Source organism: Chelonia mydas, chromosome 1, assembly GCF_015237465.2.
Source record: "Chelonia mydas isolate rCheMyd1 chromosome 1, rCheMyd1.pri.v2, whole genome shotgun sequence".
NCBI classification, from domain to species: Eukaryota; Metazoa; Chordata; order Testudines; family Cheloniidae; genus Chelonia; species Chelonia mydas.
In genome coordinates, this window is record NC_057849.1 from 65,771,788 (window position 1) to 65,796,559 (window position 24,772).

The following is a 24,772-nucleotide window of genomic DNA, read 5'->3' on the forward strand; positions in this document are numbered from 1 at the left end:
AATTTGTACCCACAGAACATGGAAGCCAGAATCTGAAAACCTGGCCCAAAGAATATATTTCAATCGATTTGAAACATGCACTTGTAAAAATCTGAATAAGGTTATACTCAGACAAAAAATGTTAACTGCATATTAACAGAACAATCATTCTGCAGAAGAAGAGCAGTCTTGCGGTCAAGGCACTGGACTGAAACTAATGGATTTTGGTCCGTTTCCCAGCTCTCCCACAGACAACTTGTGAGATCTTGGGCCAAACCACTTCATCTATCTATTCCTGAGTGTCCTCCCTGTCAAATGGGAATAATAATGATAATGCTTTTTAGTATTGTTTTCTTTCTCCCATTCTTTGTCTGTCTTGTCTGTTTAGGATCTGATCCTGCAAGCACTTAAACATATGAGTTACTTTCAATGGGGCAAGATTGGAACCATACTGTGTATCCGGACAATACCTACCACAATGGAACACTGATCACAGCTGGGCTGTCTAGGTGCTACTCGAATACAAATAAATAAGCAAATAATAATGCAAAACTGATCAAGAAAATGTAAAGTTGTAGTACAAAGAAATCACTTCACACATTGATATATCACACAATGGCAATAAACAATAATCAGGGAAAGAAGGAGTATAAAAAACCAAAAAAGTAATACTGCTACTAAAATAGCCATTATTAGACCATCTAAAACACTGTGTGCAGTTCTCAACACTGGACAGGAGAAAGGATTATCGTCTGGAAGATGATGTCCAGTATGTCCACAAACAGTAAACCAGGTTGGAAAAAAATCAAAACTATGAGGAAACATTAGGGAGAATAATTTGAAGTGCCAGCTTATATATTTTATTATGAACATACATGTTCCACTTGTACTGTAATTGAATCACTACCAACATCTGTAGATGTACCAAACATTTTTTTTTTTATCTTGTAATGACATTAAACTACTAGGACCCAAATAAATGTGTTATAATCATTAAATTTTTCAACTTAAAAATTTCACAGAACTTAATTCTAGGCCCCTTTATTAAGCTGTGCGAGTTGGTTATTGAAATATCTTGGGTTTTATTATAAAGTCAATGGAATCAGTGGCTCCATTAAACTGCATTTTTTCATTGCAGACTTAACTACTGAGTTATGACTAGTGCGTTCATAATAAATATTATCTGCATGTATCTTTATATGCATTTTCCATATAATACCTATGAGCCAATAATACTCTTTGGGATAGGCATGTTTTGTTGCTATAGATCTCTGTAAAGTCCTTTGAAAAGTCCTCCTATCAGAGTAGCCATCAAAGGAATGCCCTGCAGATGATCAAGTTACTTCAGAGTTATGCAGGCTGCCCATCTATATCAAAGGTTGTTTACCCACTATCCCTAGTCAAAAGGTTCTGACCAATTTAGGAAGAGGAAGCCATTGCACACACACCTAGCCATGGCAATATTTAGCCAAGAAGTCCAAACAGAATTTCCATTCTGAAATTGTATGGCCACAAATAAAAAGATGTACCATTGCTCATCCAGCACTGAGCTGAAGAATTCCTTTATTTTCAATTTAATTAAATCAATTAAATAATCAGATTTTGAAAGCCGCTTCTTAGGGAAGAAAAAACATTTGAAATTTGTAAGCAATAGAATTTAATATGGCTTTGGGTCACCCACTTATGTCAACATGACACATTGCAATTAAAAATTCTATTTCATTAAATATCTTTAATAAATTAAGAGCTAAAAACGTTTTATTTGCATAGTCTTTATTTAGCCCTCATGGGAACAATTTAGTTGTGTTTTCTGACTCATTCTTTCAAGAATTATCTGTGTGCATGTGAAGGTGAGGAGCTAGTAGAAATTTGGGTTGAGAGAGAAATCCAGAGTTGAGATCCAAAGGCTAGTAAAGTCAATGGGAAGATTTTCCAGTGGTAGCTTGCTTTACTCAGAAGTGTGGTAGAATTGCAGACCATAGTCAAATATCCCACATTCTTTTCAGTACCACTCAAGAAAGAAAAGAAACAGTATGTGTACAAGGGAAATAATTCAGCGGGATGAACCACAACACTGAAGGTCAACTAGTTCATCTCACAAATGAAGCCAAATTATTGTTTGGAAAAATAATACGTTATAACCAGGACTGTCAAGCAATTAAAAAAATTAATCGTGAATAATTGTGCGATTAATTCTGCTGTTAAACAATAACAGAATACCATTTATTTAAATATTATTGGATGTTTTCTACATTTTCAAATATATTGATTTCAATTACAACACAGAATACAAAATGTACAGTGCTCACTTTATATTTATTTTTATTACAAATATTTGCACTGTAAAAAACAAAAGAAATAGTATTTTTCAATTCACCTAATACAAGTACTGTAGTACAATCTCTTTATCATGAAAGTTGAACTTACAAATGTAGAATTACGTACAAAAAACCTGCATTCAAAGATAAAACAATGTGAAGTTTGGCACCTGCAAGTCCATGTAGGCCTACTTCTTGTTCAGCCAATTGCTCAGATAAACAAGTTTGTTTACATTTGCAGAAGATAATGCTGTCTGCTTCTTGTTTACAGTGTCACCTGAAAGTGAGAACAGGTGTTTGCATGACACTGTTGTAGCCAGTGTCGCAAGATATTTACACACCAGAGAGCTAAAGATTCATAAGTCCCTTGATGCTTCAACCACCATTCAAGAGGACGTGTTCATGTTGATGACAGGTTCTGCTTGGTCATGATCCAAAGCAGTGTGGACCAACACATGTTCATTTTCATCATCTGAGTCAGATGCTATGAGCAGAAAGTTGATTTTCTTTTTTGGTGGTTTGCGTTCTGTAGTTTCCGCATCAGAATCTTGCTCTTTTAAGATTTCTGAAAGCATGCTCCACACCTCATCCCTTTCAGATTTTGGAAGGCACTTCAGATTCTTAAATTTTGAGACAAGTACTGTAACGATCTTAAAAATTTCACATTGGCGTCTTCTTTGCATTTTGTCATATTTGCAGTGAAAGTGTTCTTAAAATGAACAACACGGGCTGGGTCATCATTCGAGACTGCTATAATGTGAAATATATGGCAGAATGCAGGTAAAACAGAACAGGGGACATACAATTCTCCCCCAAGGAGTTCAGCCACAAATTTAATTAACACTTCTTTTTTTTTTTTTTTTTTTTAAAGAGCTTCAGCAGCATGGAAGTATGTCCTCTGGAACAATGGCTGAAGCATGAAAAGGCATGTGAATCTTTAGTGCTTCTGGCACGTAAATATCTTGCGATGCCAGCTACAACAGTGCCATGCGAACACCTGTTCTCACTTTCAGGTGACATTGTAATTAAGAAGTGGGCAGCATTATCTCCTATGCATGTAAACAAACTTGTTTATCTGAGCAATTGGCTGAACAAGAAGTAGGACTGAGTGGACTTGTAGGCTCTAAAGTTTTATATTGGTTTGTTGTGCAGTTATTCAACCAAAAAACCTAGATTTGTAACTTGCACTTTCATGATAAAGAGACTGCACTCCAGTACTTGTATGAGGTGAATTAAAAAATACTATTTCTTTTATCATTTTTACAGTGCAAATATTTGTATATTATTTTTTATGAAAGTGAGCACTGCACATTTTGTATTCTGTGTTGCAAATGAAATCAATATATTTGAAAATGTAGAAAAACATTCAAACATGTTTAATAAATGTCAGTTGGTATTCTATTGCTTAACAGTGCAATTAATCGCAATCAATTTTTTGAGTTAACTGTGATTAATTGAAACCCCTAGTTATAATCATCATCATTTTTGTTCTACAAGTCCTAACATGGGTTGGAAGTGTTACCCATTCTTGGAACCAGCCAAGGAATAACCACAAGCAAAGGGTGAACTAGAGCAGCACTGGGGATTGACTTATTGCTTCCCTTATTTGAGCAATTATACACACACACACACACACACACACACACACACACACGCTGGCAGGCTGCAGGCACACATGTTGGTTTCAATTTCTGAGGCTGGCCAGGTGACAGCTGCCCAGAGATCGACCATGAGGCAACGAGAATCCCCAGAGTCCCTTTGGATCCGCGGGAGGGCTCTACTGCTTCCGGTCCGAACCTGAGTTTAGCGTGCTGTTACATTTCCTTGTTGGTAACCTTCCTGGCCACCTGTCTCGAGATTTATACCTTCACCAAAATAATGCCATGGTTCCATAAAAGGCGATATTTGCTTCTTTGCTTTGCCATTGGCTGTCACTCACACTATCTCACTCATTCCTTACATTAATTGGTTACATGTTCATAAGCATTAATACAATTAGTAATATAGAGCAATGTAGCTTTAAGCAAGCATTTAATATCATTGGGGACTTCCAGTGCTGCTTGTGGTTTTGTAACAGCATAATAGGAAACTGCAAACTGCACTTAGAAGGGAAACTGTGCAGACTGCACTTGAAAGAGTAAATGGGGGGGAGGGGGCGTCTGGCTACAGGAAGAACAAATCTATTCTAAAGTACTGTTTTTATTCCTTTGCATATAAATAACTCTCTGAAAAATGTTCCTTTTGGTCTGAATTTTTGGTCTATGCAAATTCCTAGTTTATTGTTTTGTTTTTGAAGGGTTTTAGAAACACTGATTGAGTAGGTTTTTATATATTCAAATGAGAAAAAAGGGACCCTTTAATCATGAAGACTTTTTAGACTTTTAAGCAGATCTCTAGAGATCCACAAATTCAAATGCCAGTTTTGGTTGATATATGCTGAGTGGATAACAGGCCACACACAAATCTGCTGGCCTTATTAAAATCAGCTGGAGTTTTCCCATGAGTAGCAACTGCTGGATCGGATCCTCAGCGGTTGTACAAGAACTGAAATATGATGGACGGACACTTCCTGCTGTTTAGACTTCTATTCAGTGGGACTTCTGCCCCTGTGCAGAATTCATGCCAGTAGATCACAATGAAAGATCACGATTGTACTAAATTACAATTAATTAAAGATGCATCTCAGAACTAAATTGTATTGCATCACCCAGTGCTTTCAGAAACAGATAGCTCATCCTGACATATGTTCAGTAAGGTCTCATCTACATGGTGCATTAGTCATCACTAGAAGGGTGCAAATTTCACTCTGGACTAGCATGTTGCACACTAACTGGCCTGGGTGGATACAACTGGCATGCAGTAAAAATTCCCTAGTGTAGGTTAATGTAGCCTTGTTTCAAACACCACGTTAATGTGCACTAGGGAGCTTTTCATGTGTGCCAGCAAACCAGCCAGCTAGTGCTGGTACAAACCAGAATTTAAGCACCTGGAATGCAGACTAACACGCTATGTAGATAAGCCCTTAGTTGAGATTCTGACGAGTACACATAACAGGATTGTAAAGATGGAAAGTTTGTAGCCTCAGCCAGCTAATGAAGGGTACATCTATACAGTAAAAAATGGAGCAGCAATGAGTCTCAGAGCCTGGGTCAACTGACTCGGGTTCATGACTCTCCCTAGTGGTTAAAAATAGCAAAGTAGACATTTCTGCTTGGACTGAAGCCCGGGCTCTGAGACCTACACCCCTCACCAGGTTGCAGAGCAAGGGCTGAAGCCCAGGTGGGAAATCTATATGTCTATTGTTTAGCCCTATAGTGTGAGTCCTGCAAGCCTGAGTCAGTTGACCCAACTCTGAGACTCACTGCTGACGGGTTTGTGTAACAGTGTGGCACCCACCTCTCACAAGCGCCCCTTCTGGTCATGTGTGCCTGCAGTCTTTAAACAGTCTTGGCCCTAGTATTAGGCCATATCCCCCTCTCCCCGGACTTCTTTCCTGGAGGCAATGGTTGTCTAAGCATACATTGTAAGTCCCACTGCAACCAATGGAACTTCAGCAGGTGCTTAAGTCTTTGCTGAACTAAGACCTATGCAAAATGAAAGGCAGTGGAGAATTAGGCTCACTTGTGTACCCACATATGTCCCATCTTACTCATCAACCTGCTGTATTCCAGTCTTACATTTGGAATGTACAGACCAGTATTTTCAGCACTGCAGTATCATTTCTAGACTGCAATCAAAGAGGTGATCATTTCTGGAAACATCACGCAGACATCACTCAAACCATGTGGAAAAGGGGCAAGTAATGAAATATTTGCCCTGCCCTTATTTCAATTAATGGTGTGATACAGCAGGGGCAGAGGACAGCAGGAGAGTAGGAGGTATATAAGCCCCGGTATGATCAGAGCCTTATTCCCTGTGGACTAAGGAAAGGTTACTACTGGGTAATTAGAGCACCTGGAGCCAATTACAGCCCTGCCCGAGAGCTAATAAAAACCCCTGCTTCAGACATACAGGAGAGCTGACTGTAGTTTGGAGGAGTACTGGTGTTGACCAGAGGATCAGAGTACCAGGGAGAGGGAGACCCTGCCCAAGCAGGGCAGAGGGACTCCCCTAGCACAGAGGACTGAGAGAAGCCCGGCCCAAGGGGAAAGAGGGTAAGAAGCTTATGAAGCTGAAGGGGCTAGGGCTGGAGGAGGGGGTGAACCTGAGTCCCTCCCCAGCTCCCCTTCTTTCCTTCTCCAGGGCACTAGCAGAGCCCAAGAATAGGGGCCGTGGTGGCACCCTGACCCACCATACCAAGAAAAAGTGTGGGACCCACTACAATAGCGCTGGCATTTGCCACACAGGGTATCATTAATTCTGTACTTGTGATATTATACAGGTGACCAGAATTATGAGGTCATGCTCCTCATGGATGAAGAATTCAAACCTGCTCTTACTAAGATCAATAGCACGGTTTTTCCCTTGGCTCCAACAGGAAAGGGAGGAGACCAAGAAAGAGAGAATAGTGAGTTAAACTTCAAGGCTACCCCAATAAAGTCTGTGGGTGAAGACTGTGCCTTGAGAGAAAAGAGACCATGAAGTACAGTTACTTTACTAATTAACCTCTCATTATTGGTTACATCAGTTAGAGGAGCAGAAAATGCTGGATATGTTAATTCTTGTAATTTAATTACCATTACTGATTTCCATTACCATCTCCCTCACACTTACTGCTACTCATTCATCCTTCACCTCCAATGAGAAATGGATACCTTCAGGAATGAGATTAAGAAATCAGGAGCTAGAGACTTCCATCCCCACTGCTGTGTTTACATGCCCATGAGAATGTCAATGTACAATTAGAAACACTGCTGGGTGCACATCTTTATGAATTTCATGAATCATACCTTAAAAGACCCTCAGTACAATTATTTTTTGCAGTTATTTCTAACAGAGCTTAAAAATTCTAGAGGGTGACTATTCAAACCATTCTTTCAGATGATCATGATGCTGTATCGTGATTCACAACTACAAACAGAGGACCAAGTTCTGAATCCATTTGACATAAAATAAAGTCAAAATTTGCCAGTGATGTCAAAGAGAGTGTTAGGATATAGATATTCAGGCCTGTCTGTAAAGGCCTGTACTTTAAGAATTTAGGGGTATTCTTATCACTTGGCTAGTTCTAGAGGTATAAAAGAGAGAATCAAAATCACTGTCTGCTGGTGTAAGGGCCTTTTCTTACTGTGACAGTCTGAGGCCCTGTGCTTAGGCTAAGGCCTTTGGCTAAGCAGCAGAGGCAGCCATAAGCTAGGAAGCGAACGGTCACATCCTCACATTCCAAACTAGTCACACTGAAAGAAGGTGCTATTGGGCTGTTAGGAATACAATCCTGTCCTGATAATGCCTATCACCTCCAGAGAAAGGGAAGTGCCTAGAAAATGTAAAAGGAAACAGCATCCTGTCTGGCAAAAACTCACTTATCAATACTGGGATGTGAAATCCTCACTTCTGTATTGTTTTGTCATTATAGTTCCCACTTTGCTATTGTTTGTCTGTATAATCTCTGTCTGGTTCTGTGATTGTTCCTGTCTGCTGTATAATTAATTTTGCTGGGTGTAAACTAATTAAGGTGGTGGGATATAACTGGTTACATAATCATGTTACAATATGTTAGGATTGGTTAGTTAAATTTCATGAAAATGATTGGTTAAGGTATAGCTAAGCAGAACTCAAGTTTTACTATATAATCTGTAGTCAATGAGGAAGTGAGTGGGCCTGGGTGGGAGATGGGAACAGGGAATGGGGGTAAGGAAATTGGAACCATGTTTTGCTAAAAGGGGAAATGGGAACAGGGAATGGAGCTGGGGAAATTGGAATCATGTTTGGCTAAGGGCAGGAATGGGAACAGGGACACAGGTGTAAGGCTCTGTGGTGTCAGAGCGGGGAAGGAGGATACTAAGGAAGGAAACTGGAATCATGCTTGCTGGAAGTTCACCCCAATAAACATCGAATTGTTTGCACCTTTGGACTTTGGGTATTGTTGCTCTCTGTTCATGCGAGAAGGACCAGGGAAGTAAGTGGGTGAAGGAATAAGCCCCCTAACAGAGAGATCAGTATGAGACAGATTGGCAAGATTATTTTTCCATATGAGAAAAAACAGTCAGTGTCATTCCATATCGTCAGTAAGAACAGCTTAACCCATCCCTGAACAAAGCCTAACTTATCAGGCTTTGTCTTCAGAAATCTGTCTGGATTGCGGCGTAGAAATCTAACTCTCCAGCCTGTAGGTAGGAACTGGGACAGAACATAGGTACCTGGAAGGTGACATTCTAGTATATGAGTTGCAGTAGTGGCTGTTGTCCCTCATTCTCGCCTTCAGTGCGGGGATTTAGGAACACTGGATCCACTCAAGCACGGATTCAATGGTCCCTCTTCCAGCCCACTCACAGTGCAACCTTTGACCCTGATCACTTCAGAGTAGGCCAAAGCCCACAGCACTCATGTGTCAAGGCTTTCCCAAGCAGCTGTTCCAACACACTCCAAACCTGAACAGGATGAACACGACTGTTGTGGTTCTTGTGTATCAGATGGCTACATGCAGACCCATGCACTTGGGTGAATTTCATTCTTAATGATACTCAGTTACAGTGTTTTATTTCACAGACATCTGGCCTGATTGGGCAAAACTTCCACTGATGTCAAATGAATTTTTGCATAAGAAAGGACTATAGTATCAGTGTCCTTCATCACAAAGCAATGTAACATTTAGATTCTCTTCTTAGTACAATATCTTGGCCTCAGTAGCTGACAATACTGAAAAATTCAATGAAAGCTAAAAAACATCTACTTCTGATTACTGTTTGTTTCATACATAGGTTTGATAAATAGATTTGACTGGCTTTAAAAAGTGAAATAAATGTGTGTTTTGATAATCTATTTAAAAGTATGCGTGTTCTGGAACTGACCTTCTTGTATTACATCGCAAAACAAACAGAGGATATGAAAAAGAGGGCAGAGATGGAGAAATAAAAGATAATTGCCTTGTGACTTTGCCACTGAGTAATCTATAAAGAAAAAAGAATAGTACAAGTGCTTTTGATACTATTTTACCACATCATTTTGTCTTTGACAAATGCGCATAGCTTTGAACCATTGGATTACATATGCCCACTATAGCTGCTTTTGAGTATTAACAGAAGAAACTTAAAATGTATTTTTTTTTTTAAAGGGACCAAATTTCATCCAAAATTTAAACGGTGTAGAAATGGCTTTTATCACATTTTAATATTTCTTGATTCAAAAAGGAATAAGCTGGTTTTGTTAAGATAAATAGCACATAAAGCATTTGTGAACCAATCACTGTAGTATTGTTCTAGTGCATTAGCACCTGAAAGCAAAATTTACTAAAAACCTGACAATAGGAAAAGAGAAACTGACTAATTTATTTTTATTGCCAAAACAAGTAAATGAATAGTAAAAAATTAACAATTTATTTCTCTATTATAATTAAAGGAATTTTGTTTCATTTTACAGATACTAGACCATATCCTGAGCAGTTGTATGTTAACATGGACCCAGTGAAGTTTCATACAGTTTAAGGCTAGAAGGAACCATTAGATCATCTAGTATGACCTTCCGTATATTTCAGACATTAAATTTCACCAAGTTATCCAGTATAGAGCCCAAACCCATGTGTTTAACTAAAACATATTTTCTAGTCTTGATTTTAAGAGATCAAGAGATGAAGAATCAACCACTTGGGAATTTGTTACAATGCTTAGCCACCCTCAATGTTAACAAATTCTGGCTAACTTCTAATTTTAATTCATCTGGCTTCAGCTCCCAGCCATTGGTTCCTGTTATACCTTTCTGCACTAAAGAGCTCTTTAGTGCCTGGCATTTTCTCCTTCTGAAGGTAATTACACAGTAAGTAACCCCTCAATCCTCTTTTTGATAAACTACATAGATTGAGCTCTTTAAGTCTCTCACTGTAAGGCATTTTTTTCAGCCTTCAAATAATTTTTATGGCTCAGTTTGGCATCTTGTCCAGTTTTTCCAACATCCTTCTTAAGATGTGGACAACAAAACTGAATGCAGTATTCATCTCCCCAATCATGGACTCATGAAATCATAAAAATGTAGAGCCAGAAGGGACCTCAAGAAGTCATTAAGTTCAGCCGCACATACTAAGGCAGGACCCAGTAAACCTATTTGACCATCCCTATCAGGTGTTTGTCCCACCTTTTCTTAAAAACCAACAATGAATGTTGAGTATTTTGAACATGTCTGTTTTATCTGCATTGTTATTAATGTGCAGTTAGGAACAAAAGAAATCCTATAAATGGTACCTGGCTTAATATTTTTTTCAAAACTCCTTATTGTCCCTAGCCTGGCCAGCCATGGATTTTTCCCTGATGTTCTTAACTTTGCTTACCAATTTTCTGAATTTGCCACCTTCTAGTTTATATGGATTGCTATCTATATCCCTTTTTGTTTCATTTCTTATACATTGCCTTTTTATTTCTAGTTTCTGTCTTCACTTCCCCACTACACCAGGATGGGCTTTTAGACAAAGTTGCTCTTTCTTGATTGTAGAAGCATGTTTTTTTTTCTCCATCTGAAACTTGTCTTTAAGCACTCCCCATTTGCATTCATTTTAATGTCTAAACATTCAATCATTTTAACTCAGTGGTGGGCAACCTGCAGGCTGCATACGGCCCATCACAGTAATCTGTTGGCGGGCCACAAGACAGTTTGTTTACACTGGCTGTCCGCAGGCACGCCCGTCCACAGCTCCCAGTACCCATGGTTAGCCGATCCCGGCCAATGGGAGCTGCAGGAAGCGGCAGCCAGCATGTCCCTGCGGCCCGTGCCACTTCCCGCAGCTCTCATTGGCTGGGAATGGTGAACCACGGCCAATGTAACCAAACTGTCTCACGACCCATTAGTGGATTACCCTGAGGGGCTGCAGGTTGCCCACCACTACTTTAACTCATAAAGTTTGTCAGTTTTGAGAAATAAGCCCTTTTGAATAAAGTATAAAAACATACATACACACACACTAGTTTGGACTGTCCTCTGTTTGCCCACATTGAACATAATCAGGTCGTGATCACTGGTTCTATGGCAACCACCAACTTCCGGTCCACTGATTAATTCATCTTTATCCATCACAAGGAGATCCAAAATAGAGTTACCTCATGTTAGGTGCAATACCTTTTGCGTTAGAAAAGAATCTATAATATTTAGAAACTGTAATGATGTTTTACTGCTGGCTGCACAACCCCACAGCAGACAGTTTCCAAATTAAAGTTCCTCATGAAAGTACAGTTGCTCCTTCCACACAAGTGTTTGAGTAATTTATCCTATTCCCTGGTATGGTTCAGTAGTCTGTAACAGATACACACTAGTAGCCCCTCCTGGATTTAGTACATGAATGCATATGTACATATGGATATGTCCTGCTTTGAGCAGGGGGTTGAACTACATGACCTCCTGAGGTCCCTTCCAACCCTGATATTCTATGATTCTATGAATCAAAGATCCTGTGGTTCTCAGTTATCAATAACTGTGCAAAAAAAGATAATGGTGTCTTTAATGTAACCACCTCTGTTATCCACTCTGACCTTCCTAAACGCAGTGTTTATATGCCACTTATTTGAGGGCTTAAGTGGTGAGTATGTAATCAACTGGTCAGTGTGCTACATATCCCTCTCTGTGCCTGATTCATAGCGGATGAGAGTCTATTACAGCCCCAGCCTCAGAGCCTGGGGCTCCATAACTTTCAGCTCTGAAGAGCCCCAGTGTGTCAGCCAAGATGGTAGTCTTGGATCACATCAGTGGGAGCTGTAACAGACTCATCATCTGTGACGGAAGAGAGGGGGATTCACAGCAGACACTAAACAGTGGATTATATATAAACACCATATCAGTCTTCTGCATAAAGGTGAATTTCAGCCAAGGAGAGGGAGATCATTTCAGCCTTAAGTGGCAGCATGGAACAAAGTACAAAGATGAAAGTGGAAAAAGAATATTAAGAGACCATCAAAATGGGAAGCTTGAGTGGAGTCTAGGGATCAGAAAACAGGATAGACTAAGCAGAAATGAAAGCAGAGTCTGGCTGGGGAGGACAAGGGGCTTGAACATGATGAAGGGGATGGTAACCAATGGAAAAAAATGAATTGGGGAGTTTCATGGTCTTAGTTTCAGGAGATAAAAATGATTTTCATACCAGCATTCTGGACAGATTGGAGGGGAGCCACACAAATAGCCTGTCTGTTATCATAATCTTAGCATTTAGGTTTTTTTACTGTTATTGATACTCTCTTGATGGTTTTGAAAAGACCTGGGGGGTGGTGGGGAGAGAAGAGCAGAGAGAGTCCCTCTTGCCTTAAAACTGAAATACTGGTATTCGTAGTATACTGGGGGCCAAGGGATGTGCTGGCCACCGCTTCCCGCAGCCCCCATTGGCCTGAAATGGTGAACCGCGACCAGTGGGAGCTGCAATCAGCTGAACCTATGGACGCTGCAGATAAACAAACCATACCGGCCCATCAGCCGATTTCCCTGATGGGCTGTGTACCAAAAGTTGCCGATCCCTGTTATAGAACAAGGGACTCTATACTGGGAAACAGTGACTCTGAAAAATATTTGGGGGTTGTGATGGATAATCTCCCCTTTTACACTGCAATGGATAATGGCATAACAATGAGCTCCTAGTGCAACACTGTGGCCAAAAGAGTAAATGTGATCCTTAGATGCACAGATAGGGGAAACTTGACCAGAAATAGAGGTGTTCTTTTACCTCTGTATTTGGCACTGGTGTAACCTCTGCTGGAATACTGTGTCCAGTCCTAGTGTCTGTATAACACTGACAGACCCCAGCCATTAGTGGGTGGGATCGAACCTGGGAAGCTTAGTGTATAAGCCTCTACTGCATGAGTTAAAAGCCATTAGCTGTTGGCTAAGGCTATAGAGAAGAATCAATCACTCACTCTTTCTCTTTCTCCCTACCCTCGGTGCCACTAGATGGGACAGAACACCACACCCAGGAGGTGTGTGGGTTAAATCTGCAATTCAAAAAGGTTGTTAGGGGGTTCAAAGAAGAGCTCTGAGAATGACTAAAGGATTAGAAAACATGCCTTACATTGATAGACTCCAGGAGCTCAACCTATTTAACTTAAGAAAGAGAACCTTAAGGGGCAACTTTCACAGTCTGTAAGTACCTACACTGGAAAATATTTGATAATGGGATCTTCAGTCTAGCAGAGAAAGATATAACATGACCCAAGTTGAAGTTACACAAATTCAGACTGGAAATAAGGTGTACATTTTTAATAATGAGAGTAATTAACCATTGGAACAATTTACCAAGGGTTATGGTAGATTCTCCATCTCTGGTAATTTTAAAATCAAGATTAAATGTTGTCCCAAAATATATGTTCTAGGAATTATTTTGGCGAACTTTTATGCCCTGTAGTGTACAGGAGATCAGGATAGATGATCACAATGGTCCTTTCTGGCCTTGGAATCTACGAACCCTCTGAACCAGTCAAGAAAAACAAATTGATGAAGGCTTTTTAGTGCACATGTACATCACACTGCATTAACATGATATTCAGTAATGGCTCCAAAGGGATGCTACTTCAGGTTATCAAGTCAATAATGAACAAAATTAACAATCTCCTGATAGTTCACAGACAGTCTTACATTAAGTGTATGCTATATTTAGGTACTTGTGCTGTATTGCATGTTTGACCTCACGGTCCATAGCTGCTGCAAGTATGCCCAAGTTTCAGCCCAGAACAAATTTTTATAGCTCAGTTATTTAAAACAGGGCTTTGTAAGGGAAATGCTGACAATCATCACTATATCAGTATAACACCAAAAACTTTAACAAACACTTTAATTTAACAAACATATTAACTATACAGTGCTCAAATCACAAAAGGTTTTACAAGATTGTCCTGGATTTTGCTACAGGATTTAGGATGCACCTTCTGTCTTGGAATCAAGAAATTACAAACTCAAATTTATTACAAACTCAAAGTCACTGCAGATAATGGCATTGTGAACTAATGATGTGCAAGAATCGGCAGGTATTATTCAGTTTTTATCCACAGGATGTTAAGGGCCAGATGTCTGGTTCAGCTCATAACAGAGCTAGAGGTCAATTTGTAAAATAAAATAAAAATCAGATCCAGACCTGGGTTCAGATTTTGAAAATCCCTTGAAGTTCCAGGCTGTTTGTATTTAGTGTTTTGGCTTGAGCTTTCCCTAGTCAGCTATTGAGGGTGAAATAGTGGCTCTACTGAAGTCAATGGTAATTTTGCCACTGACTTCAGTGGAGCTAAGATTGCACCCTGAGTGTACATTACCAGAATAGATGTGAAAAGCACTGTTGTAATGATGTATCCATAACAATATTCATCCCCAGAATCACTTGTGTAACTGTTTCACATGCAATTCTTCCATTAATTACTGAGGTTTTCAATTAGGTGAACCATCTTCCCTCATTCTATAGGTTCCCTTTTAGGTGTTTTTGTTTCTCTCTCACACACACACACAGCTCCAAATGAGCACAGGAAAGTGGCAGGGTTTATGGGCAAGATTGGTACTTGATTTGCCAGTGACTGTCATAAGTTTCAAAGTTGGATAAATACTCAGTTTTCTCCTAGGCTTCCAAAACACCTTTAGATTTGGAAGTTGTGTTTCCAAATTTATTTGAATTCGATAATAGTTTGTTTCCTCCTTGAAAGGTTTGGCATTAGCTATAGCAATAATTTTATTAATGGAATGAAAAGGAAAGGACAAATAATCACACTTTGAAAGAGAAAGGATCCTCTTATGTTAGATCTCCTGCTGGGAGCTATTCATCACTATAATCTGTGACTCATCCCATCACTATTATGTGATAGTTCAAAAATAAGGTAAGGAGCAACAGAAGTGCTATAAGGAATTAAAGTGTTATTAATGTATTGCTTCTTAATACACTAGCCATAATAGTCATTCTTGGAGGATTATGTATATTACAGCCATTATTTGAGACATTAATACTTTCTACTGGATATAGAATTCTCCAATGCATCTGCAATAGATTTCCCTCCCCCCCCCCCCCACATGCCACCAAATTATTCCCTTCCATTTTTGCTCTTCTGTCTCCTGCACATCAACAAAATATGCTTAATTTATAACAGTAACATGTCACTCTCCTAATTGAGGCTCCCAGGGAACCAAAGTGAGATAATTTAATTATACTTCAAATCTACTCCACCTCAAACTCTTTAAATCATACTAGTAGATAGACTGCAAATCATTATTCTGATGTAAATATGGTATCATTCATCCACAATGCATACTGCAATGAAACACTGACAAGTAAAATAAAAAATAGCTTCATGGTTCAGTTCTAAAAACATTCATGAACCAAGCAGCAGTAAGAATTTCCTCTACCTAACCCTATTTGTGATGTGGTTTTTCGGTCTCACCAGCCTGCACTGTTTTTAGCCTTGGTGAGACAGGCTTGGAGTAAAACAGTCCCTCTTGGCTGCACTGGGACAGTCCGTCATTTTCTCAGCCAATGTTTTGGGCTTGTTTTTTCTCCCTTATGGGAGGGAATGCAGCCTCCCCTCTTGAAGAGGCTTACTCCCTTTCTGCTACTCACCTACTAGTAGCTTGACTCCTTCCCTCTCTCTCTCTCCCCTCTTCCCACAGGGGAGGGTTTAAAAAGGTCTCAGGCAGCCCTTAGCTGGAATCAGCTGATCCTAACTGACCTCCAGTAACTCCCTCAGCTGAACCTAACTGATCTCTGGTAACCCCTTCTCAGCTGAACCTGATTGACTTGTAGTCACTCCTCCCCAGTTTGATGGGGAGGAGGGCCTTTTAACCTTCTGGGACTGTTTTCTATCTCCTACCCCCTTGCAGCCATTTGTCCTGAGTTTATCATAGTGACTAGCAAGTGTGTAGAAAAGATGTGCCAAACCAGTTAGCAAATTTTGGTCACCTCCAAATCTGAGCATGCCTAAAAGCACAGAAATTGTACTTTCTTTTTCCCCAGGAAATTAGATGGTGCTTCTACCTAGATACAGTGGTTCTCAACTGTGGTCGACCGCTTGTTCAGGGAAAGCCCCTGCTGCGTCTGCAGGTTCAGCCGATCGCAGCTCCCACTGGCCGCGGTTTGCCGCTCCAGGCCAATGGGGGCTGCAGGAAGGGCAGCAAGAACATCCCTTGGCCCGCGCCGCTTCGCACACCCCCATTGGCCTGGAGCAGCGAACCGTGGCCAGTGGGAGCCGCGATAAGCCGAACCTGCAGACGCGGCAGGTAAACAAACCGGCCCAGCGCGCCAGGGGCTTTCCCTGAACAAGCGGTGGACCACAGTTGAGAACCACTGATCTAGATATTTATGAGACCCCCATTATCATAGTCTGAGCACAAACATCAGTGAGTTTATCCATTGCAGATGTAGCACCTTTTGTTGCAATCCCATCAGCGCAAGACAAACGGGGTGAGGCCAGAGCAGCAAGTTTTTTTCATAGACTTTAAAAAAAAAAAAAAAGAGAAAAAAAAAAAGTATATGGAAAAAACCTGTTGATGGAACATCTCTAATAACACCTATGTAGACGTGCTGGTGACTCAGTACTTGGGACTCTCCTCTGATTCACTCTAGAATGAACGTCCAGAATAGTGTTAGGGGACACTGTTGGATATAGTCTAAAATGGAAGTAACTTGTGGTCATTAAAGCTTCTGTGGCACTTGTCACAAGACTTCAGGAGTTAATTCTAGCTAATTTAAAATTAGGTTAATCTTGTAACAGATCTGGAACTTCATGGTGGTTACTATGATGATTACCAGGACCACTTGAAACTTGAGTGATACTGAGAATAGAATTCAGATCATATTGCTCCTAAAACACAAGTGCCCACCACTCAAGGTACTGAGTCTCCATTCATTACTAGGATTATAGAGCCTATGAAACACAATTTTATACAAAAGAGAGCAGTTCTACAGTCTCAGTTAAACAGCAAGGATTCAAAAGCCAGCAGTGTATACAAATAATTCTCAGCTCTATATCACATTTACATGAGACACATATGACACATCGTTCAGTTACTTGTGGGCTTGACTGTGATTGGCAACTGGATGAAGAGTAGCTGACTGAAGATGAAAAAACTAAAGTGATGTTGGTGGAAGAGGGAAACTTTTCATAGAAATTGTCACTTCCTAATATCAGCCTCCAATAAGGGTATTTGCCCTCATACTGTTAAGACATTAGCCTTAAAATTTACCTGAACCTCACTGCTTTTAGAAATTCAAATTGTTATGACCCAGGGAAGATGATGGAAGGCAGATTTTCCATCTACAGCTGGCATGAAGAACACACTCCTACCTACTGGATTTGAATTTAGCAGTGGTGAGCTACACTTTTGTGATCTTCAGATTAGATTACAGTAGTGCGCTGGACTCATATGTACTCACTCACCTTAAAAAGCTTCAAGAGGGGGAGGTGTCATCACCCAGAAAGAATGACTGACTAAGCTCAGAGTTTGGAGATGACAGCAACAGCTTCCCTCTTCATCATTCCCCTAAATCCATACACAGGGAACAAGTCAGTGGGGTCTGTTTCTATTAGTAATATCCCAATAGCATACAGTGAACTAGGACCTCATATTACTCTGCACCAGACAAAAACATAACAAAAAGTTTCTAATGGCAAAAATCTAAAAACCCCCGAGATTTAAAAATTATTTCCTTAAGAAATATAAAGATTGAGAGTCTTTGATAAAACTCCCCAAGCCAGACAGGGAACACTAGATTGTACCAAAAGAAGGAAAACAAACTAAGACCTTGTCTGCATTAAAATAAAATGTGAAAGAGCTTCTGTTTGAAATTGAAGGTATAAGATTTGATGTTGTACATATGGAAGTTAACAGCAATTAAAAACAAAGTTACTGACATAGGAGAAAGAACAGGAAACATAGAAGATGAACTGGAAAACACCTTTGAAACTGTCATCTACAGTCAGACTAAAATTTTAAGAAATAGAACAAAATGGAAAAAACGTATACAATAAGAGTGATGTCTTCGAGAACAGAGAGAAGCACAATAATTTAAGATTGGTGGGCATATCAAGAGGCCAGGAAACAGGCAAAAACTGTCAAGTGTGATACAAAATGTAATTAAGCACCTGTTAAAAATAGACCCATCAGAAGAGGTGATTATTGGAAGGGCATACAGGGGCCTGTACCTTTTGTCTGTAACGGGTGACAAACCCAAAGATAAGGTTGTCAAAATTCATTATTACCTGCAGAAAGATTCTCATGTGACAAGCAAAAAGATTCTTCTGAAAGATGTCTTAAATCAGTGTAACATTCAGAACACCCACCTAGGGAGAGATCCTCAACTGGTGTAAATTGGCAAAGGTCGATTGGCTTCAATGGAAGTAGGACAATTTACAGCGGCTTTCAATCTGGCCCCTGAATTTTGTGGGTTTTTTGCTAGTTTGTTTGTAGTGTTGTTGTAGCCATGTTGGTCCCAGGATGAGAGAGAGAGACAAGGTTAGTGAGATAATATTGTTAATTACAATACAAAAGAGTATGCATTCAAAGTGTGTATGTGGGGGAGTTATCACATGATAAGAGTGGTGTGAATTTGTTATAGAGGAACATCCATGGGGCCTTTGAAGCTCAAGAAATCCCCAGTGAAAGGCTCAATGATAGTCATTCAGATGTATCTGCTGGTGAATAGTTCTTAACCTCAAAATGTATGTAGTTGGCTATACTTCTCTAGCACTGCCTTGGGAAGAGGGTGGGCACTGCTCCTGGGCACAGAGTCTGAGGCACAGTCCGAGGCTTCCCCCGCTTGTGAGGGGAGTTAATGTAGTCTACACAAAGTCAATATGCTTCCACAGCCCATGAAAGCAAAGTCCTAGGCCTTTGGAAAGCGAAGGTGGGCAGGGAGGGGCAGGAAAAAAGTACCAGCCCTTCTCCTTTCTGAGAGGGCTTGGGCGGCCAAGGCTCTCAAGCCATTTACCTGGACAGCAATCCCTACTTCTAGGAGCCAGGGAGCTCTAAATTGCAGACCCATTCCTTCAGAGAGCCGCCCTACACTGAACAGAGATCTTCCCTTTTAAGGACTAACCCAACTCCAAGCTTGACAAGCCAAGCAGGCTAACCAGTTTAAAGCTGCTTGTTCCCAGAGGAGCTCTTTCACTCTTTCCTGATGGGGATGAGGCTCTGCCCCACTACAGGGTACTTGCTTGTTCCTGCCAAACATAAGGCCATTCAGTGAAGAATGGGGAAAGTACAGAAAAGGAGCACTGATGTAGTAACAGTCACAGCAGAGTGGGGGAAGAGGGAAAGGAACTTAAATAGCAAAAGCTGGCACCACAATTATATGTTCATGTTTTCAACTATTGGAGATATTGTTGCAGGAGCAAGTCCCATCTACAATAAGTAAGGCAATTAGAGCCTATGAAAGAAAAAAAAACAGAATGGGTGTGTTTGAGAACATTACCTGGGAAAACAGAGTGGTGTTAAGAGGGCAGACATTGGATACAGTGATTAAGATCAGTAAGAATAAAACTATCAAAGTCTGTGAGAAGTAGATACGTTAAGAAATGGTATGAATACAAAACATGAGTTCTATGCAGTCTCAGTAATTGTTAATCTTTTGACAATTGTACAGCAGAAGTATGATTTTACCAATGCACTCCTATTGAAAGAAATAGGATTGTACTTTATTACAACATATATCAAGATATACCTGTATATGGAAGAATGGTGACTATGAATAACCTCATTACATTAAACTCCATTAATGTAAAAGACCTTAACAGTATAATAAAAGGAGAAAAATTCTACAAAATTTGCAGAGTTCCTACCAGACATCAGGAGACATACTGAAGAGAGACAAGACCAGCTATTTAGGGGAAATAGGTGTAATCAAGCTTTTAGAAGGGTATGAGAAGAAGTAAAGAAAGCAGACGGTATAACACTAGCCAAACCTACATCATTTATAAAAAGAAGAAGAAATCAGTTGATTAGGTCTGAATAGGGAATAGTAATCGCTGTTAAGAATGACCTCAAAGATGACTATAGGCTCAGACAATGCCCCAAGCCAAGTACAAGCAGGCTTTTTTGGTATGTCTCAGGTTCAGGAAGCTGATAGTGAGTTCCATCCCATTGCACATATCTAGCCCACAAACCTGCAAGCTACATGCAAGCTCAAGTTCCAGGGTGGTTGACATCTGCAGCATAAGGTGCAGCTGCAGCCTGTTTCCAAACATCTGGGTAGGTAGGTAGGCAGGCTCCCTCTTCATTGGTGAGGTTAGCCCTTCAGCCAAGCTGGTAAAAAGTCTAGCCCTTTCTGGATAACAAAGTGCAAATCAGAACAGGCCTTCACCCAGCCCAAGCCACAGCTCCTCCTTACATGTTTGCTACTAAGACTTTCATGTCTTAGTAGCAAAAGTTCCCCAAAGCTCTTCTCCTTTTGGTTCTTGGGATTTAAACTAGGCTGTACCTGGACAGCTCTCTGGCTCCTCTGAGTCCTAGGCTCTCTGCCAGTGTTATAAACTCCCTCCTTCCCTTTGCAGGAAGCTGGAGCCTACTGCACAAGGTCATTGTATTCACCCTTTTCTGGAGTCTGTAACTAGGTCTCCTCTCTGACTCCTTCCAGACTTCTTGACTGCACAAAGTCCAAAGCAGGCCCTGTTCCCTTCAAGTTCCCTCCTTCTTTCCTCTCCCATACAGAGGCTCACTACAGGTTTGACCTGTTCTCCTTCTTACTGGCAGAAAGGCTGTTTTTTTATATCCTCTCTCAGCATACATTGCATTTCCCTTAGTCATGAATTTCTTCTTGAACAAGATTGTACCAAGCCAGAATTGTGCATTAATGGGCCCGGCTCACCATACCCTTCCATATTTGAGTGCATAAATTGGTTAATTGAACTTCTACCCACACAGTTTGCTCTTGCAAATTCCTGTTTCTTTGCAGAAATGCAAATTTAACACATGTAAAATTTGCATGTACACATTTAGAAGTTGTTTTGAAAATTTAGCCCCAGGAGAGGAGCTCACATTATCCCAGAGCAATTTGTTCCTTTTCTTAAAAGCCAAAAAGTTTCCAGATCTACAGATGAAAGGGACACTTCAGTTAAAGGTCAGGAAATCCAGCTGTAATATGGCTTTGACTAGTGTTTTAGATCTCAACATTAAATTCTAATTAAAAATTGAGTTAGAAGCATGAAATTCTAATGAGGGTGCTGAAGGCTATAGCTCTCAATATTGCATCATGTGTTCTCTTATTTTAAAAAAGCAGCACATCAATTTTGTATATTTTGTATAATTTGTATTATTCCCATTGATAGGTGTACCTAAGTCATAGGGGAAATACCTAAACCAGGGTATATAGGAAAATGTTTTTAGTTACTCAAATTGCATTCTCTGCATTTACTTTTGGAAAACCCACACTGAAAATTCCTCACAAAGAGCTAACTGAGGGAGACTGGCTTTTAGTCTTTCATTTGTATGGCTAGTTGTTCGTCCTTTGGAGTTTTCTCTGCTGTCACTAACTCTCCAATGCTGCATATACACCTTGGAGTACCTCTACCCTCACAATAGCCTGCTGGGCCATTTCATGTAATGCTCTGATGCCATGTTATATGAGCTGTCCAGACATAAAAAAAAAAAAGCTTCTTGACAGTGACATCTAGAAAACTGATGTCCAGACGAAGTGGTGGAAATTCAGGCCCTGGAGAAATGTAAAACTGGATTAGACAAAGCTCTAGAACAGTGGTGGGCATCCTGCAGCCTGCAGGTCGCATGCAGCCCATCAGGGTAATTTGATTGCGGGCCACAAGACATTTTGTTAACGTTGACAGTCCACAGGCATAGCCCCCCACAGCTCCCAGTGGCTGCAGTTTGCCGTTCCCAGCCAATTGGAACTGTGGGAAGCAGCAGGCCGCAGGGACATGCTGACCACCACTGCCTAGAAGGTGTAACTTGTAAGAAATACATCGGAAGGAGCATGAATTAGTCAGCATACTCTCACAGGTATTTTCCATCCATAGGCCAAATCTTGAAGTGTTTACTTAGTCTTTGTTCATGTCAAACTCCTATTTATTTCAAGAACTTCAGGATTTGGCCTTACGATTCAACATTTTGCATTTTCAGTGTTTCAGGACTATTACAAAAACAATATTTTCTTTCAGTGTAGTCATATGCCATTGTGTGAATCTCACCATAATTTGGCTGAGATACTTTGGCTGAGTGGTTTGGAAGCATTATATGACAGAATTTGAAAATGAATTTACTGACAAAAGTTCTTTTCCATCTGTGGACTAATTCCTCAAGTCTTTATGCGGTTTTCACTCTATTCTTACTCTGGAATGATTCCCACTGATTTCCAGGACATCAGGATTTGGCTGTACAATCATATCTGAGGTACTTAATAATGATGAGATATACACAGGGGACAAATACACTGAACCAAAATACTTCATTTCTGAAATAAAGTGAAATGCAGATATTGCAAAATATTGAATCATAAGGTCAAATGTCAGACCTTAAAATCAGTGGGAGTTATGCCTGGGTTAAGATGGAATACACGCTAAGTAAAAGCTTTGTAAATATACTAGATGAGACAATGATACAGGTATAGTATAGTATACAAGTGGTTTGGAAGCATCCATGTAACTAAATGGGAAAGAACTGAACCAGTAAATAAGTGTAATATATAGGTGCTCCCACCTATAGTGCACTTGTAAACTATATTATACTCTACCATTGTCTTCTCTAGTGTAGTTATAATCTGCCAAATGTTCACAAAAGAGGGGGAAAAGAACATTGTAGGGTAAGTCTCCTTAACTCACTAGGCAGCTGTTACTATGACAAGAAGTCTCTCTCAGCTAATCTGCTTGTAGTTAGTGGGATCTGTTCTGAAGATATGAGTAACAGACATATGAAAGGACTGGAAATGTTTGGCCGGGCTGCTAAAAAAAAAAAAAGTTCCAAAACAAAAAGAACTTGGATTGTGTTAAACTGTAGAGAGACATAGGGAGTGTGAATTTTAAAACATCCATTTTTTTAGTCTCAAAAATTGATATGGAAGCAGAACAAAGATATTTGTGTATTCTTCAATCTGTACAAAACAAAGGGACAGATTCACCGCTATGCTCCGGCTGCTTTGTGCCCCGAACCCTACAAATCATTCATAAACAGTTTAATAGAATGGGTTTATTCCCCGCTATGCCAGCAACACAAAACTGAGTTAGCTGTACCCCTTACATGTCCAAATCTGTACTGCAAATAGTGATTCTAGACTGCTTTGTACTAAGGGGAGTCATCTGCACACAGTGTGTATACAATGCTACCAAGTCAGAATAGTGCAAGGCACAAAAGAAATTAGTTAAAGAGCTTAGTTTTCTTCCACTGCCAACCTGAAGCGGATCCGAGGAAATAAAATGTGATAATCCCAGCCAAATCGGATGAAAGGAAGAAAAAGCAAACAGAGGCCTGTTGAAAAACTCCCTCTCTAACCACTGTATTTCCTAATAAAATTCCTCTGCTGCTCTGAGATGTGCTACCAATACAGCCAACAAACAACCAAGGAATACATCATATAGCAAAAAAGAAAAAGAAAAAAGCTCTTTTGATTATACAGTATTAATACATTTCACAAAGAGATGGGTTTCAGCATTTGAAGAAGTATCTGAGACACTAGAGAATATTTTTCCATATTAAAAAGGAAGGATTTTTTTTTTCTTTCCAGTTGCTATATTACATTACCATTTCAGCACCCGGAGGAACAACAGGGAAGGCATTTAAAAATGTCCTGGGAGTTCACTAGATTTTTGGTGGTATTACGTTTTTTTAACTCTGGTAAATTTTGCAACCTTTCTTTTTAATTGCAGATTCATGTCCAGAGGATGTTTCCACATGAGCACAGAACATTTCAGAGGAAGATTAGGGAAACACTCCTGTACCTGTGGTTCAAAACACTATTGGACATATCCTGAAATCACTTTGTGGCAGTACAAGTCAGGCAAACCCAGCAGGCTGGACACTGGTGAAGGGATCTTGTTTTCCTTATTAAGGCACGGAAAGCTTGTAAGGCACTTATGTTTATTTCAACATTACATAACTCTAAAACAGCAATGAGACCCTGCCGGTGGCGGCAGCCTGCAGCTGCCAGCAGTCAGAACCAATCTAAAATAGATGACCTTTGTTCTCAGCTACCCCATATCCTTGCATGACAATGACAGCTGCTCCACAAAGTAGGCATAGTGCCTGCAGGGGTGGGAAGGGAACAATCTCTGATACAGAAGCATGTAAGTGAGTTCTCTCCCTCCTCCTCCGCATATTCAGGACACTCTCCCTGATGTTGGGATCCTTAAGGAGACCTGGTGGTGGGTCTTAATACACTCAAGAATGTAATAACTCTAGAGGGTTGGGGGGTGGAAGGATAGGGAAAGATTGGGTTCTTAGACCCCAGT